Source organism: Pleurodeles waltl, chromosome 4_2 (genome assembly GCF_031143425.1).
Source record: "Pleurodeles waltl isolate 20211129_DDA chromosome 4_2, aPleWal1.hap1.20221129, whole genome shotgun sequence".
Lineage (NCBI taxonomy): Eukaryota > Metazoa > Chordata > Amphibia > Caudata > Salamandridae > Pleurodeles > Pleurodeles waltl.
The window spans coordinates 1013373648-1013392137 of NC_090443.1; the positions used below are offsets into that span (position 1 = coordinate 1013373648).

The 18490-nt window shown below is 49.5% G+C and overlaps 2 non-coding genes across 2 annotated transcripts; both read left to right on the forward strand.

Moving 5' to 3' along the window:
* Positions 1–17472: 17472 nt before the first annotated feature.
* TRNAK-UUU (transfer RNA lysine (anticodon UUU)) lies at positions 17473–17545 on the forward strand. The gene has a single exon. It is a non-coding gene; the product is annotated as a tRNA-Lys (tRNA).
* Positions 17546–17965: 420 nt separating this feature from the next.
* TRNAP-UGG (transfer RNA proline (anticodon UGG)) lies at positions 17966–18037 on the forward strand. Its single transcript has one exon. It is a non-coding gene; the product is annotated as a tRNA-Pro (tRNA).
* Positions 18038–18490: the final 453 nt, after the last annotated feature.

Consider the following 18490-nt stretch of genomic DNA (forward strand, 5'->3'; position numbering starts at 1 on the left):
TTGAAACAGCGGTTTCTGGTCAGGCTGAGGAGGGAGGGTGGTCATGTGATCCTTGTTGCTCCAGCCCTTCCCTGGACATCCTCATTTCATCTTCTGGTAGCGATGAAGATGGACCAGGAGTGGCTACTAGTAACAGTCTTATCCCCTCTGGTTTCTCAAATTCTTCAGGAGGAGTCTCTTGTTGAGTTCAATGTGATGGTCTAGAGGCTGAGAGGGTAAGGTTGAGGTCCCAGGGAATAGCCAGTTCAGTCTCCTCTTCCATTCAGGCCTTGAAAAGACCATCCAGTAAAGCCTCCCATGCAAGACACTGGACGTCTTTTAGGAGTGGTGTGTGAGGAGGCAGCTAATATCTCTGTTTCCAGATCTTCCACAAATTGTTTACTATTTCTTCAGGATGGGTTTTCTTTGGGGTTTTGTTCTTCGACTCTGAAGGTATCAGTGGGCAACATTAAAGCCCTTCAGGGCTCCTTGGGGAAATATGGTGGATGCACAGGGACTGGTGCAGAAATTATTCAAGGGATTTTCTATTCTAAGTCCTGCCCTATCATTGTTCTGTCTGGCTGGGATCTTCCTCTGTTCTTACAACCCTTGAAGTATGTGCCCTTTGAGCATAGCCACACAATTGATGTTAAAACTCTGACATTAAGGGGGTCATTACAACCCTGGGGGTTGGTGATAAAGTGGCGGTAATACCACCATCAGGCTGGCAGTAAATACCGCCAAATTATGACCATGGCGGAAACAGCTCAGACAGACAGCCACTTTAACACACCGACTGCCATGGCGGAATCAACAGGCACCACGGCGGTAACCGCCTACTGCCAGACAGAAGACAATGTTACAATGTTCCACCCACTATATTAAGACAGTCCAATCCGCCACCTTTTCCGGGGCGGTACCAACGACATCAAAAGCCTGGCGGAAACTGAGCTCAGAAGGGAAAGGACTCACCTGTGGAGACTCAGGGAAGTGACCACTCCCTTGTCCATCATCACCCCAGGGGTGGTGCCCAGAGCTCCTCCAGTCTGTCTTCGACCTCTGCCATCTTGTTTCCAGAGGTCTGAGAGCACTCTGGAGGCCTCTGAGTGGCCAGTGCCAGCAGGTGACGTCAGAGACCCCTCCTTGCATGTGCATACCTGACTAGGTAGCCAATCCTCCTCTGATAGCTATTTAGGGTCTCCCCAGTAGGCTTTTCCTCAGGTTACGACTTGAAAGAATTCATCAGGGTTCCTCTGCACTTCTCTCTGCGACTTCTGCCAAGGATCGACCGCTGACTGCTCCAGGACGCCTGCAAAACTGCAACACAGTAGCCAGAAGACTACCAGCGACAATGTAGCATCTAATCCTGTCGGCTTTCTCGACTGTTTCCTGTTGGTGCATGCTCTGGGGGCTGCCTGCCTTCACCCTGCACCAGAAGCCATGAAGAAATCTCCCGTGGGTTGATGGAATCTTCCCCCTGCTCCAGCAGGCACCAAACTTCAGCTTCACCGGTACTCTGGGTCCCCTGTCATCCTGACGATCATGGCCCCTGGAACACAGCTGGTGGACCCAAGTGACCCAGACTGTCCAGTGGTCCAACTGTCTGAATTTGGAGGAGGTAAGTCCTTGTCTCCCCTCCCCAGACAGTAATCCTGTGCACTGTGCGATCTGCAGCTACAAGGGCTTCTGTGCACATTTCCAAGAAATCCTTCATGCACAGCCGAGCCTAGGTCTCCAGCACTCAGTCCTGCGATCCTCAGCACCCTGAGTTGATCTCCGGTGTCGTGGGACCTCTCTTTGCAGTGTTGAGATGACTGCTGTATTCAGACTTCTTGAATGCGTGTTCAAGGACTTCTGCTGGCGATTCCTTCCTGTGCATGAGCTCTCTATGTTGCTGAGGGCCCCTTCTATCTCCTCTCCCAAGTAGAGACATCCTGGTCCTTCCTGGGCCCGGGCAGCACCATTTTACTCTAACAGTGACTCTTGCAGCTAGCAAGGCTTGTTTGTGGTATTTTGCCAAGGCAACAACTCTGCATCTTCCAGCACGCCGGGGGATATCTTCTGCACAAAGAAGAACTTCCTCCCTCCTTTCGTTTGTTGCAAAACCTGCAGCTTCTTCCAACCACAGGCAGCCATTTTGCACCTTCATCTGGGGTTTTGTGGGCTCTTGCGCCCCCTGGACACTTTAGCAACTCTTGGACTTGGTCCCCTTCCTTTGCAGGTCTTCAGGTCCAGGAATCCATCTTCAGTGCTTTGCAGTCTGTTGTGGTCCTTGCAAAATCCTTTATCACAACTTTAGTGTGTTTCTGGGGAAATGGTAGTACTTTACTCCTACTTTCCAGGGTCTTGGGGTGGGGTCTTGTGAGAGAACAGGGCTGATTGCTGAGACCCCCTAACTTTTTGCCCCCCTTTTCCACTTTTTGCTGGTGTTTTCCTGACTCTAATGGTGCCCTGGGTACTGCTAACCAGTCCCAGGGCCTGTGCTCTGTGTAAAATCAGTATGCAAATTAGGCTAATTAAAATTGGCTAAGTCAACCTACCTATAAGTCCCTAGTATATAGTAGGGCATGTAGGTGTAGGGACCCCAGCATAGGTAGTGCACCCATAGATGCACTGGTGAGGTGCCCAGTGTCATTTTAAAGGCAGGCCTGCCTTGCTGGCTGCTTTTAAATTAATGTTACCTACAAATTCGACTTTGGATTTAAAGTAGTTCCAAAGTCTTAAACTACCTTATTTTTACATATACGTCACCCCTAAGGTGTGCCCTATGTGCCCCTAGGGCTGGGTGCCATTTAACTAAAAGCAGGGACCTTATAAAAATAGTTTTATAAGCCCTGGTGAGGTAAAACAGCCAAATTCGTTTTTCCCTCATTGTAGTGAATGGCCTCCATAGGCTAGAATGGGGAGACTTAGGTAACAGATACAACAAGTTTGGTATCAAATTAATTGTTATAATAAATCCCATAACTTTCAGTTGTGGGATTTAATATAACTTGTTCAGGTAAAGAGTTTTAAACTTTACCTGAAAAGTTGCCAACTTCAGCTCTGCAGTGTTTTTGCTGCTTTTCTCTGATTGGCCAACCTCTGGCAGCCTGGCCACGCTGCCTTGATGAGGTGTGAAGTGGCCTGGCTCTACACAAAGAGATGTGCCTGGGGGAGGAGATCTCCCCTCAGCAGATGGGGAAGCAGGAAGAGGGATGGCTGCCAAACTGGTCTTCAAAGGCAGAGAAGGACATTTGGAGCAACCCAGTAACACCCCCACATCCTGCAAACAAAGACAATTAGGTGCCCCCTTGATTAGATTAGGAGAGGGCAGGAGAGGGGTGTGTTTAGGATTTTTAGTCACACCAGTGGGTGGGCTCAGCCAGATGTAACCTCCAAAAATCACTTTCAGCCATGATGGATTTTTGAGAAATGTTGCTCCCTGGGATTGATTTTTGCCACACTTCCCAGGAAGTGGTCATCACAGGGGGAAGGACCCTGCACCTGATTGGAGAACCAGGACCCCCCTGTTTTTCACCCAGGAGCAGGGATTAAACTACAGGAGAAGAAAGGTTGCCCTGCTGGACCCCTGACCTGCACCTGGACACTGCACCCTGGAGGACTGCACCAGCTGCACACTTGGGCATCACCACTAAAAGGACCTTACCTGTCTTCTACTGCTTCAAGAAGGGACTCCCTGTTTGCTACAGATACAAAGGAGCTGCCCAGAGTCCCCTGCATCAAGTCCTGCAAGCAGAGCCCAGCTGACCAGCGTCCAGTGGCCATTTGAGGATTCTGACCAGGTGCATTCTGGGAATTGTAGTCCCAACTCCCAAGGCGCAACTCAGAGTTTCTGGGGCCTTGGATCAAGTTGTGGACACTTCAAGGACACAAAAAGGACCTCTGGAAGAAGTTCCAGAAGTTTGGAGACGTTTGGAGCAACTCCATAAGTTGAAGAGGTGCATTGTGGGAGTTGTAGTCTCAGACCCCAAGAGGCACACCAGCGCCTCTGAACCCTTGGCTGGTGTTGTGGACCACTTTCCTGAATCAAACACTTCTGAAAGTAAGTGTGACAGTGTTACTTCGTGGGTGGCCTGAACTCTGGACTTTGTTCCTTTCCAGTGTGACCTTTTTTTTAACCCTTTGAGCGCTAGTTGCTTCTATGCACTAGAAAACATTAATTCTTTAAAAATGTATATCTCCGGTTCCTCTTATCCGGTTTTATTTGTTTTGGTGTCATTTGAAAGATAAAAATATAATCTATTTTTATTAATTGATTTTGGATTTTTAAACTGTTTCCTGTGATTTATTTAATTATTGTTTTGTGATATTTGAATGCTTTACGCTTTGTCTCCTAAGTTAAGCCTTGTCGCTCGTTGCCAAGCTACCAAGGGTTGAGCTAGGTTTAATTTACTGAGACCTGACTGGACCTAAGTGGAGGTTAGTGGCCTATTGCTAAATGTAGGTACTTACCTGCCCTTACCAATAACCCATTTTCCAACAGGTCTCCTTTACACCCTTAGTGTTTTCTTACACTCCCAGTGACCCTCTACACACTACACTAGCCTGGGGGTCCATTCGTGGTTCGCATTCCACTTTCTTAGTATATGGTTTGTGTTGCCCCTAGGCCTATTGCATCCTATTGTATTCTACAGTGTTTGCACTATTTTCTGACTGTGTTACTTACCTGATTTTGTTAGTTGTGTATATTTTGTGTATGTTGCTCACCTCCTAAGGGAGAATATCGTCTGATATATTTTTGGCACATTGTCACTAAAATAAAGTACCTTTATTTATAGTAACTATGAGTATTGTATTTCACATGATATAGTACCTATATGATATAAGTGGTATTGCATGAGCGTTGCATTTCTCCTAGTTCAGCCTTGGCTCCTCTGCTATAGCTACCTCTATCAGCCTAAGCTGCTAGAACACTACTACACTCTACTAATAAGGGATAACTGGACCTTGCATAAGGTGTAAGTACCACTGGTACCCACTACAAGCCAGGCCAGCCTCCTACATGCATTGTGCCCTGTGATCTTCATCCTGGGGTGGATGGGGTGAGTGGATGTCATCTCCACTGGTTCTGGAGGGGTCATCGTGCCCTGTGATGCAGATCTTGGGGAAGTGCAAGGTCACAGTCTCTCAGCTGGGTGTCATACCCACTGGATTTTCAGGGGCAGGCCGCACAACAGCCCATGGACGCAGGTCTATAGAATGTCCACAGGCGGTGACGGCTGTTCAGTGGTGGAAGTGGTGCTGCTGCTGCTGGTAGTTGGGGAATGCTCCAGCCCATCCTCTGCAGCCTTGGACGGCTGCCCACTGGTGCTGCTGCTGCTGGTGGTGGTGGCGGTGCTGCTGGTGGAGCTGGTGGTGGTGGTGGAGGGAGGCTCCAGGCCATCCCCTTCAGCCTCGGACGGCTGCACCACTCTGGTTGGTGGTGGGGCTCCGACTGAGTCCCAGCACAAGGCCCCTTGCCCTTCCTGCCAGCAGCCGGGTCTGGCTCCTTGCCCTTCCTTCCTGCAGCAACTGGGGCTGACTCCTTGCCCTTCCTTGCAGCACCTGGGGCAGGCACCCTTTCCGTCTGGCTTGCTGGTGGCCAGGAACCTTTCCCACATGGTGTTGCTGGGGACACTACTGTGCCTGTGGACCGGGTGGCTGAGGTGCTGCCTGGGTTTTGACCACCCTGGCCTGACGTGAAGGACGGGGGGAGGGGTAGGGAACAGGTCAATGGTGGAGAGGAAAAACTTCTTAGCGACATTGGGGCGGGAAGTGGGAGAAGGTTTGGGAGTGGAGGAAGAGGGAGTGGTTGTAGGAGGTGTCTGTCTGCTGACTTTGGGTGCAGGTCCATGGGCTGGATGCTGTTGTGAGGTGGATGGCTGTTGGGTGTCTGAGTGCTTGTGTTTGTGTACTTTGGGAGGAGGGGGCACAGACATAGTGGGAGAAGACACGGGACGTGTGCATGGATGTGGGAGTGGTGGCTGCCAGTGAGGTGTGTGTTCTGATAGGTGTGCCGGTGATGGGGGTAGCGGACGAGGATGTAGTGCATGCAGGTGCGATTGGAGACACTACTGGGAGGGAGGTTGAGGAGGAGGAGGGGGACACAGTGGAGGCAGTGGATGTTGGTATGTTTGCATCTGGATGGTGTATGTGTGAGTGCCTGTGGGATGAAGTGTGGTGCTTTTGTTTGCCATGCCCACTCTTGTGTGTTGTCCTGTGTGCATGCTCGTCTGCCTGTGTGCTTGGAATAGGTTGGGGTTGAGGGGAAAGGGATTGGGTAGAGGAAGTTGGAGGGGAGGGTTGAAACAGGGACAATGGCTGCCATCAGAGAGGAGGCCAGAGCCTGGATTGATCTCTGTTGGGCCACCAAGCCAGCGTGAATGCCCTCCAGAAATACATTAGACTGTTTAATTTGGGCTGCCAGCCCCTGTATGGCATTCAAAATGGTTAACTGCCCAACAGAGATGAATCGCAGGGGGTCAATAGCCTCCTCACTCAGGGCAGCAGGGCTAACTGGGGCAGGGCCTGAGGTGCCTATGGGAAGGAGATGTCCACCCTCCTGGGTGAGCGGGCATGGGAAACTCGCTGAGGGGCTGCTGGGAGGGCGGTGTTGGTACGAGGGTGGCGGCTGTAGCTGGGGTGGGCACAGAGGTGTCTTCCACCACCAGGGAACTTCAATCGGAGGAGGTATCCCTGTCCGAACTGTCTCCTCCAGTCTCCGCCGTGGTGCTCCCCTCACCCTCTGTCCCACTGGTGGCCTCAGTGTTGGTGGCCTCTGCCTGCAGGGTCCTGTGGAATGCAGCTCCCTCCATCGCCGGTGCCTCTGCTCCTCCGCCAGATGATGCTAATGCACATAAGGACAGGATGACAAAACAAAAAGGGGGGGAAGAGACAAAGGATATACTTGGTCAATGGTGGCACCAAGACCACCATTGACGTACACAACACACTCACACACTGGGAAACGCCCTACGCACTAGGCAATGCACTACCACTTACAATGCTAGTCACCAGGCCATGGGAAGGGACACATACTGGTGACTGCAGCATACCTGAGACACACACACCCCTACCCAGTAGTGGATGCCTTCTAGCTAGGTTGGAGGAATTTCACATCAGAACCTTGGCCAACATGGGACCTACTCTAAAATGTCAGGCCTTGCCTAGGGGCACCCACAGGCCCACATCCCCCACCCGGATACCACCCCACCAGGTAGTAGTAATGAAGGGCACTGTACTCACCCCCTTGTTGCTGCTGTGATGCCCCCAAGCGCCCATCCAGCTCCGGATAGGCCACCGCCAGTATGCGGGCCATCAGGGGGGTCAGGGTTCAACGGGGACCTCTTCCTCGTTGGGAGACCATCCCCAGCTGGGCCTCCGCCGTCTTCTGTGCCCAACGTCTCAGGTCCTCTCACTGTTTCTGGCAGTGGGTGCTCTGCCTGCCGTAGACCCCCAGGGTCCGCACGTCATTGATGATGGCATGCCATATACCCTTCTTTTGATGGGCGCTAACCTGCAGATGAAATATACACAGGGAAAGGAATTAGATCATCCTGCCTGTTACACTCATGGCCCACCATGCCTCTTCCTATCCCCATTTGCACAGACATGGCCCAGCATACATGCTGCACGCTCCCCAGGGCCCATCCACCAACCCCCCCATACGAGGCCTTCACACACAACACTCCATGCATTCATGCCCCTGCATCATACTCACAGTGTACTCACTTGTTGGTCTGGAGTCCCATACAGCAGTCGGTACTGGGGTAGGACCTCATCCACTAATCGCTCCAACTCCACCGAGGTGAAGGCAGGGGCCCTTTCCCAATTCACACATGTCATGGTAGGTTCCAGACACAGGTCACAGCAGCACATACAGTGTAGGTCCTCTCCTGTTGAAGGTCAGGTAGCCAGTGAGTGAACAGATAGAAAATGGCAGTCACGTCCGCAGCAGTGCGTACCATCACTGCCAGCGTACATCACCATTGGCCACTGTACCCCATAGGGCCCAATGATAACCAATGAGGATTTCCATGGCGGTTCCCGACCACCTCCCCCAATGGCGCACAACGTCAGCTTAATTACCTCATTTCCACCTGTTCCTCCATACTGGACAGGCGGATGCCATTTCAGGGTTGGGTAGGCCATGGATCATAACTGCGTCACAGTTCACAATTTCACATTCTGGACATATTCCCCCAAAATACTGTAATACTCACAATATGCATTGAACTGTAGTGGTTACAATTAACAGATAATGACCAGCTGCTCACTCTTTTACCCCATAGATTGCTCCCGCTGCGGATGAATAGGAGATGGAAACATCCCCCGTGTACAGACCCCTGGTGGACTTGGCTACACTGGAGGACAGGCACATTATCCTCACCTATAGCCTTGACAGGGCCACAATCACAGAGCTGTGTGCCCAATTGGAGCCTGACCTGATATCTGCTATCCGTCACCCCACTGGGACCCCCACTCTTGTGCAAGTGTTATCTGTGCTCCATTTTTTGGCAACAGGTTCTTTCCAAGTGACAGTGGGCTTGGCAGCAGGAATGTCACAGCCAATGTTCTCAATAGTGCTGACAAGAGTGTTGTCTGCCCTGATTAAACACATGTGCAGCTACATCATTTTCCCCCAGGTGGAGGATTTGGCCACAGTGAAGGCTGACTTCTATACAATGGGACATATCCCCAACATTATTGGTGCGATTGATGGGAGACATATTGCCTTTGTCCCCCCCGGGAGAAATGAAAAGGTGTACAGAAATTGTAAAAGGTATCCCTCTATGAATGTGCAGATGGTGTGTTTGGCGGACCAATACATCTCCCATGTCAATGCTGAGTATCCAGGCTCGGTGCATGATGCTTTTATTTTGAGGAATAGCAGCATCCCAAATGTGATGGCCCAACTCCAGAGTCACAGGGTGTGACTAATGGGTGAGCCCTGGTTCCCACCCAGTGGATGTTGGTGTGTGGGTATGGTGTGGGCCATATGGCATAGTGTGTGGCTAACAGTTGTCCCTCAATATTTGCAGGTGACTCTGGTTATCCAAACCTATCATGGCTACTGACCCCTGTGAGGAATCCCAGGACAAGGGCAGAGGAACATTACAATGAGGCTCATGGCCGAACAAGAAGGATTATTGAACGTACCTTCGGCCTCCTGAAGGCAACGTTTCAGGGCCTCCATCTAACAGGTGGATCCCTGTACTACTCACCCATGAAGGTGTGCCATTTAATCGTGGCATGCTGTATGTTGCACAACCTTGCCTTGAGACACCATGTGCCTTTTCTGCAGGAGGAGGAGGCTGCAGATGGCCGTGTGGCGGCAGTGGACTATGTGGACAGTGAGGATGAGGAGGCAGAGGATGAGGATGAGGACAACCGAAGGGCAGTCATTCGTCAATACTTCCAATGACACACAGGTAAGACAATGTTATTTCACATTTCATTGACAGATTGATGTGAGACATTGTCACTGGCAGGCTGTGAATTCCTACTTCAATGGCCACTCACTGTACCCATTGGCATCTCTTTTTGCAGATGTTGATGCCCCACTATTGCTCCTAGTGTGTTCACGGCAGCCAACTACAGGTCTTTCCTATGTTAACATTACTGTACAGTTGAATTGCAATGTTTAAAGCTTGTTAAACAAATACATACTTAAATCATTTAACATACTCCATACTTGCATTTTTTCAAAGTGTGTTTCTTGCAGTGCTATGAAGAAAAGGGGGAAGTGCTATGGGCTGGGGTGATGATGGAGCAAAGTCCAGGTTAGAGTCCAGTCTATTTGTATCACAGGTGCATTGTCCAAGGGGGCATAGCAATGGTAGATCAAGGTGGACAGGATGGCAGAGTGGGACACAAGGGTGACAATCAGGAGAGTCTTATTTCCTGGTGGGGTCTTGGCAATGGTCTCTGGCTTCTGCCTGGATCGCAGGGAACGCTTGTGGGGTGGTTCTCCTTCTGCAGGGAGAGGGGTGCTGGTGGCCTGTTGGTCCTGTGGCAGGGCCTCCTGTCCACTAGCGGCAGCAGGTGTGGAGAGCTGTTCAGTGTTCTGGCTAGTGTCAGGGGCCAGCTGGTGTGCCACTGCCTCCCTCATACTGTTGGCCATGTCTGCCAGCACCCCTGCAATGGAGACCATGGTGGTGTTAATAAACTTCAAGTCCTCCCTGATCCCCAGGTACTGTCCCTCCTGCAGCCGCATGTTCTCCTGCATCTTGTCCAGGATCTGGCCCAGCGTATCCTTTGAATGTTGGTATGCTCCCAGGATCGCAGTGAGTGCCTCCTGGAGACTAGGTTCTGTGGGCCTGCCCTCCCCCTGTCGCACAGCAGTCCTCCCAGCTTCCCTGTTATCTTGTGCCTCTGTCCCCTGAACCATGTGCCCACTGCCACTGACCCCTGGTCCCTGATAGTCCTGAGTTTGTGGGGTGGCCTGGGGTCCCTGTAGTGGTGGACACCTGCTAATTGGTGTGTCCTGGGGACAGAGGTATGGGCTCGCTGGGTGGGTGCAGTGGTGGTGTTTCCTGAGGGGGGAGGATCTGTGGTGTGTGAGACTGTGCCTGGGTAACCGACTGTCCGGAGGTCCCTGATGGACCAGGTTGGTCATCCAGATCCAGGCGAGCAGAGCTGCTGTCATCACTGTGGGCCTCTTCTGTGGGGGGACTGAATGTTGCTGGCACCTCTTCTCCGGTGACATTGGCTGGGGTACCTGTGGGGATGTAAATGCAGTGTTATTGTTTCTGTATGTGACTTATCGTGCATGGGTGGGTTGCCCTCTATGGTGGTTATTGCCCTGGCAGATTTGCCTTGTGTGAGTTGCTTTTTGGTGGGGTAGCTGATTGTCTCTAGTGTGCATGCTGTAGTGATAGGTGTCCATGCAGGTCAGTGAGTGGTGTCCATGCGTTGGTATGGCATGCAGTGCTTGGCATTGGGATGAGTGGGTTGTGACAGTGGGGTGTGGGAGGTGGTGGAGTGATGGGAGTGAGGGTGGAGGTATGTGATGGCATGAGGCCACGATTCTCCGCAATAGCTCCATCTTCTGAGCAATGGATATCTGCTGCACCTGTGATCCAAATAGCTGAGGCTCTACCCGGATGATTTCCGCCACCATGACCCTTAGCTCCTCCTCAGAGTATCTGGGGTGTCGTTGTGGTGCCCATGGGTGTAGTGTGAGTGGTGCTGGTGAGGATGTGTAGGGTGATGTGTTGGGGTATGTGATGTGAGGTGCGTGGGTGGTGTGTAGGTGATGGTGGTATGTGGCTGTGTTTGTGTGAGTGCTCTTGCTGTCTCTCTCTGCTGGCAATTATTGGTAGTGGCAAAGGGTTTTGGGTAATGTGGGTGTGTGTTTTATAGTAGTGTGGGTGTGGTGTGTGTATGGGTGTCAGGTGTGTGTAGTTTGAATTGTCCAATGTGGTGTTGTTTTGTTTGAGTGTATGTATTTTGAGCACGGCGGTATGTACCGCCAATGGTTTATCACCATCGAATGACCGCCGTGGTGATTCGAGGGTCATAATGCTGTGGGCGTAGTTCTGTTGGCGTAACGGTGTGGGTTTTGATACTGCCAGTTTTATTACTGACCTTTGGGCTGGCAGATTTGTGTTTGTGGCTGAATAGTGACAGATTGGTGTGTGTGTCATAATAGGGTTAGCGTATATCTGCCACTGCGGCGGTATGTTGGCGGCAGTCAGCATTGCGGTAAGTGGGATTTACCGCCAATGTCATAATGAGGGCCTAAGTGTTTTTCCTGGTGGCCATTACTTCAGCCAGAAGGTTGGGAAGCTGGCTGCACTGTCATAGAGGGCCAGGTTGCTGAAGATTGTGTTAAGTCTAAGCCTAGAGTTAATTCCCAACAAGAAGTTATTTTGCCAGGGTCTTTTCCAGATCCTCGGTCTCAGGGTGGAAGAGTTCAGGCAGGCTTCTTCTTTATTCTGTTAATTTTTGACCTCCCAGGTAAGGTCTAAAACCTTTCATTTGAACTCTAAGCAGGTGTATTCAGGCCTTGATTTCTTTAGTCTATAAACAATACCATGTATCTTTTCTTGTATGAGTTCAGGCCAGGTCAGCTAAAAGCTTGTCGACTTCTCTGGCTAAGTGCCAAAGGACCTCTTTTACTGAGATTTGAAGAGCAACCACATGGGCAATTGTGTCTCCATTTATCAAACACTACAGAGTGACACAAGTCCCAGCAGTGTAAGATATTTTGGGGTCTACGTTTCTGTCCGCTGTGAAGTAACAGTAGTTTGAAGTATGGCAATAAATGAAATTTGGTTCTGCAGAGCTGCTAGTGGTCATGGCTTTCTTTTAGCTTGGTGTACATCTGAAATACATAAGAAAGCTCAGCGAGAGGGACAAAGGGGTAATGCTTCGATTACTGACCAGTAATTGCATTACTCTGAATCCTTCTCTTGCTTAGATTCCTTACTCCCTCCCTCCCAACCTGTGTGGCCAGGCCAACTCTACGTTAATGCGCTTGGTGACTAAACAGGACATGAGGAGGAGGAGGGATTTTTATGCTTGAAAGCAGCATTAGGACTGGACAGAGCACCCAGCCAGGGCGCTCCAAGGCAGACTGAGAGTCTCTGCCTGGTGTCTCCAACCCAGCAACGCAGTGCCTGCATTGCTGTGTTGGAGAGAGCCTAGTGCGCATGTATGTTTGGCTGGCCCGAGACAGCTGGCCAAGCATAAATGCTCACTGAGGGGGACTGCTGTGCACTCACCCTCTTTGCTCATCACAGCCTGTGGCCCGCCCCTTTTACAAGAAAACAATAATAAACAAAGTTTATCGTTTTCTTGTAAAGGTTTTGCTTCATCTGCTGCTGGCAGGGGGGTGACGTTCCTCCCCCATAGTGGATGAGCCACTGCTGCATTGGGCCCAATACCCATGTCCTTAACTTTACAGGTAAAAAACACTCAGCGATTTCTGAACAGTGACTGTAAAAACCATTAAGGTAATCCATGGCAGTGACACAGTCTTTTTGTATTTCTGTAAAAGAGGGTGCACTTTTTCCTGTAGGTTTTTGTTTTTGTGATGCGTGTTACTCCTGTATCATGAGTACTGTGAACTGAGTAAATTTTATGTGAGTTTGGGTGGTGGTGGCTGGGTGTTTACAATGTGGCACTAAAAGCTCTGGAGTTGAGGCTGAAGGCACTGCAAGCTTCCCACAGGGCCTGTCTGTGGACTCTAAAGGTGTTTAGAATACATGCTCATTCAATCCTTGGCCTCTCTGCGGATCTCATCGAGCACGTGTGCATTTTTGATTGGGATTCTATGCAAAAGTGTTTGAAGGAGGCACACAACTCTCAGACGTTGGCAAGAAGGAAGTAAAAGTAAACACTGTGCTAACAGGTGAGTGTGTGTAGTGTGTGGGGTGGGGGCGCAGAAGTGAAGGCGATGCAAGGAAGTACATGCAGGAGAAAGTGAAAAGAGGGCGCTGAGGAGGAAGGAGATGAGATGTGAGATGTGCATGTGGAGCATTTCAGAAAGATGTGGGGAGAAGATGCCATGTTTAGTGGAGAGACCACCGAGGGAAGTGAGGGAGCCACAGGAGTGATGGAGACCCGCCGAAGACCTGGTTATTGTGCAGACTCGTATTTTCAGAATGTGAACATTTTCAACTGTAATTATTTACACTAAAATCACTGTTGTTGCTCATTCATCTGAAACGGATAACAAGCATTGGCAAAACACTGCCTCGAAGCTTCCATTTATTACAAATTCCCATCTTGTAGCCAACCTCTTTGCAGGTTCCAGCTGGTGTTTTGCATTCAAAAGATGGAGCCAGGGCTGCATGCAGGAAGCCAGGCAGAGACCTGGAGCACCAGATGAGAAGCCGTGTAGGAATCAATAGGTCAGCAAGCGCCTTGACAGCAGCTCCAACAAAGGTTACATTGAAAAATATCACAACCACTCACAAACTTCTGGCTGCTGAGTTCTTCACAGAAGTATTCTGCTGCTGTCCTGCTCGCCCAATTCTCCTTGGCATTTAAGTTCAGGACACCTTATTAAGCCAGGCAGGTGTAACGTGTCACCTTCAGCTAGTGCTGCCTTTTTAGCCCATGACCAGTGCTTGCAGTGCCAAAGAGCGCAACCTGAGGTGCCAGAACACACTTTGCTCCTGGGTAAAACAGCAGCAATGGTTACAATGTTTGGGGACAGCTTTGCATGCTTCCACTCCCAGTGTACAGTGGGTCTGGGCAGAATTTGCATTACACCAGAGTAATTGGAGAAATTTCAGTAATTCGGCATTACTCCTTGACACTGAATTACCGATAATCACACAATTACTCCTGCTTGCATAATTAAGAGTATTTTTGAGGAACAATCCTACCGGAAGAGCACATTTCAGTGACGTAACAAAACTTGAGGAGGCCTCACTGCACAGTACATGGAGGGGTCCCCTTCTCTGGACTCACTCAGGAATGAACTGTGCTGAAGAAACCCCCTGGAGCTCGGGCCCGCTCTGCAATGCCGGGCTGCGGGGGCCTTTGTTACACCAATGGCACATTTATCTAGCGCGGGCAGCAGCTTTACACTTGTTATTCATGTTCTGCTGCATTTAGCACTGTTTCTTCGTAAAAAATACATCCTCATGTCCAAAGTGAACCCAAGAGTGCATTTGCGCTAAGAAAATAGCACTAAATGGCAGTAGTAAATTGGGGGTAAATCCAACCCAAAGACCACATTTAGCAAGCAGTTTCTCCTGCTCACCATTCGTGTTCTGATGTGTTCAGGGCTATTTTGTAGTGCAAATGCATCCTTGCATCAATTTTGGACTTTTTGTGCTCAGAAATAGCATAAACGCAGCATTACTCCTCCTGCATAACTGAAGCGTAATCTTGCAGGCTCTTTAGGTAATTCCACGTAATTATGCTTCATGGAATTACTCCAGTTACTCCCACCCCTAGTGTAAGTATGACACAATGTTTTTGAGAACGATTTTTATGGCTAGAAAATGGCTTCATTTTAGCTTGTGTCTGTTCAAAAATCCCACCACTCTATTGTTATAAGGGAAATTAATTTCCCCAATGTTTATGTGTTGGCGACCTTGCATAAGAATGTTATGAGTTGTGCAGCTTTTGTTAACTTTTTCAAAAAGGCTATTTTGTGAAATTTCTCTCAGTACAACATTATAATTGCTTACTTTTTCTTGTTATAAAGTGTCACTGAAAGTGCCACACAAAAAAAATTGAAGTATCACACATAAACAGACCGAAAACATGGGAATGTCACACATGAGCCTACTGAAAACTTTGTCAATAAAAATAATGCAGTCAGTGCCATCTTTAGGATTTGCGGGAGCTGGGCCAGCAATTTTTTGGGCCCCTTATTTGGACCAACTTTAAATGTATTACTCATGTTCATCTAATTCAGGCACGTGTGAGGGGTGGGTTTGAAAGAGGTGAGATAGATAGGGAATGGCTAAAGGTAGATTTGTAGAGGTAGGTATAGAGCGGTAAAGAGAAAGAGATAGAAAGAGAGAGATAGAGAGAATCAGATAACTAGAGGCACCATAGAGCTGTGTATTAAAGGGAGGTGTGAGGGAGGGAGAGTAGGAGAGAGGTAGAGCTGTAGAGGTAGGCACAGAGTGGTCCAGAAAGGGGAGGTTGTCAGAATCAGATAACTAGAGATGACGTACGGATGTGTATTAAAGGGAGGTGAGGTAGAGAGAGAGAGAGGAGGAGAGAGGTAGAGCTGTAGAGGTAGGCACAGATTGGTCCAGAGAGGGGAGGTTGTCAGAATCAGATAACTAGAGGCACCATAGAGCTGTGTATTAAAGGGACGTGTGATGGAGAGAGAGGAGGAGAGAGGTAGAGCTGTAGAGGTAGGCACAGAGTGGTCCAGAGAGGTGAGGCTGTCAGAATGAGATGAATAGAGGTGGCGAAGGGATGTGTATTAAAGGGAGGTGTGATGGAGAGAGAGGAGGAGAGAGGTAGAGCTGTAGAGGGAGGCACAGAGAGAGAGGTGAGGTTGTCAGAATCAGATAAATAGAGGTGGCCTAGGGATGTGTATTAAAGGGAGGTGTGATGGAGAGAGAGGAGGAGAGAGGTAGAGCTGTAGAGGGAGGCACAGAGTGGTCCAGAGAGGGGAGGTTGTCAGAATCAGATAACTAGAGGCACCATAGAGCTGTGTATTAAAGGGAGGTGAGGTAGAGATATGAATGTAGGAACATGGAGATGTAGAGAGAGAGAAGGAGAGAGGGGTGCGGTGGAAAAGGCGAGGTGCAGTGCGATGAGAGACTCAACACAGAAATATAGTTCATGCAAAGAAAGTGCAGTAAAGGGAGGTGGACAGAGGTGACAAAAGTGGTCAGTGAAAGGGATAGAGGGGGTGGGGAGAAAGATGTGGATTTAGTTATTGGTGGGAGAGAGTTATAAATCAAGAATAGAGACAGGCAGGGAGACATGAAGTAGAGACGTGACACAGAGAGGGGAGAGGTGGAGAAAGAGGGGAAATGAAGACAGCAGGCCGTAAGGGTAAATTAAAAGGACCTTTCTCAGCTCTGCCAAGTGTCACGCATCTAGGGTTAATATAACGCACATCACAGCACTAGAATGCAGTGTCACACATATGTAGCTCCTCCTCGTTGCACGAGGCAGGGCTACACTTTGGTCTCAGCGCTCATTGTATGAGGCCAGTGCTCGTGCACCAGATCTTTAAAAGTGCCCCAGGCAGGGTGAGGGAGAGCCAGAGAAGGGTGGACTCTGGTTGCCTTGGTTACAAGGTGACCTATGTCAGCAGTGCGGCCGGAGTTCCTGTTTACTTTTCATAACAGTGATGTTTCTGCAGTTGTTTGTGTTGTTGTTTTACATGGATGTGTCTGTGCACAATATGACACGAGTCGCCTGTAGATGCCTCGGGTGAGTTCAGGTTCTTGGTGGTTGCTCACAACTGGTGCCGAATTGAAAGCTTTGGAGCTGGGATTGAAAGCTTTGCAGAGTTCTCACAGCGCCTGCCAGTAGGTGTGTAAGGTATTCATTCTACATCCTCATCAAATCCTTGACCTTAGAAGGTGGGGACCTGGGGAACTGCCCACTTTAGACCTGGATTTAAAATACAGGAGGATTCCGCCTGAGCCCTGGCCACACATCTGTATTTTATCATTCATGTAATTTAATTTACTAATTGAAAACACTGAAAAGAAGGAGCCTCCTCGGTTTGCAAAAAAGTGAAATTACATGGCAAATTAAGGTTATTTCTCAAGTTGGTGCCTCTCATTCTTGTGAAAGTTGAAAGAGGCCCTGCACATGTGGGGTGGGGATGTGGTGAAATGCAAAGAGCAGACTCCAGTCTGTAGGCAGAAGGCGGGGTAAACGTGGACAAGAACAAACTGAGGTAGAACCGGTGACATGAACCAGGGAGCCAGTAAAGAGCGCTGGATCCTGTGTGGACAGAAACTGAAGGATGTGACAAAAAATCCAAATGGAACATAAAATCCTGGGAATTGTGAAGATATCCCTTAACATTTCATACAATGAGACATTACGGCTGTAACTCTATGAGCCCGGATAGCTCAGTCGGTAGAGCATCAGACTTTTAATCTGAGGGTCCAGGGTTCAAGTCCCTGTTCGGGCGGGTGCTTTTTATTCCCTTTTAAAAAGTATTTGTATTTTCTCCTTTTGCACGTACGCTCCCCTCATCAACAATTAGTGCAAACTCTTTACTTTTGAATTCCCTCCGTTCTCCTGATATGTGGCACGCGGTGTTCATGCCTCTGGGGCGCCTCCTGCTGGCTTGCGCGGTGCATCGGGTTCTGTGAAAACAGGGAAATGCTTTGCTGTGCAGACAAATCCCAGCCTGACTCGGGATTGTGATGTCTCGGGAGTATTTTGACATAAAATCTTCTACATGACGTCACTGTGTGTGTCTTACACCGTCTTCTCTTCAAATAGTCTCCCTATTTTACTATTTCAATGATAAGCGCACAACCGATCCGCACACACACTGAGTAGAGATGTAACAAAATTGAGCCCACAGTATTGCTGTATGCAAGGTGGCTCGTTGGTCTAGGGGTATGATTCTCGCTTTGGGTGCGAGAGGTCCCGGGTTCAAATCCCGGACGAGCCCTTCTTTAGTTATTTAAATAAATAATAATTGGAATACTTCAGGGTGACAAAAGAAAAAAACGTTTTAATTAGTCATATTGGGAAAAGGTGAACATTTTCCTAAAAACGTTTAGGGAAGAAAAATATGGGGCTCGTCCGGGATTTGAACCCGGGACGTCTCGCACCCTAAGCGAGAATCATACCCCTAGACCATGGGTACTCACAAACTTTTTCTCGGGGGCCAAAATTGCAGTATGGTTTGCGGCCGAGGGCCGCACTGAAGTGACAGCAGGGGGCGGGGCTTAGAGGGGGCGGGGCTTAGAGGGGGAACAACCACCCCACCCCCTTTTTCAAAACAATGCCCCTACCCCAGTAACACACACAGCGCGCACACATACAGCGCCATCTGCTCTCACCCCTACCCCAGTAACACACACAGCGCGCACACATACAGCGCCATCTGCTCTCACCCCTA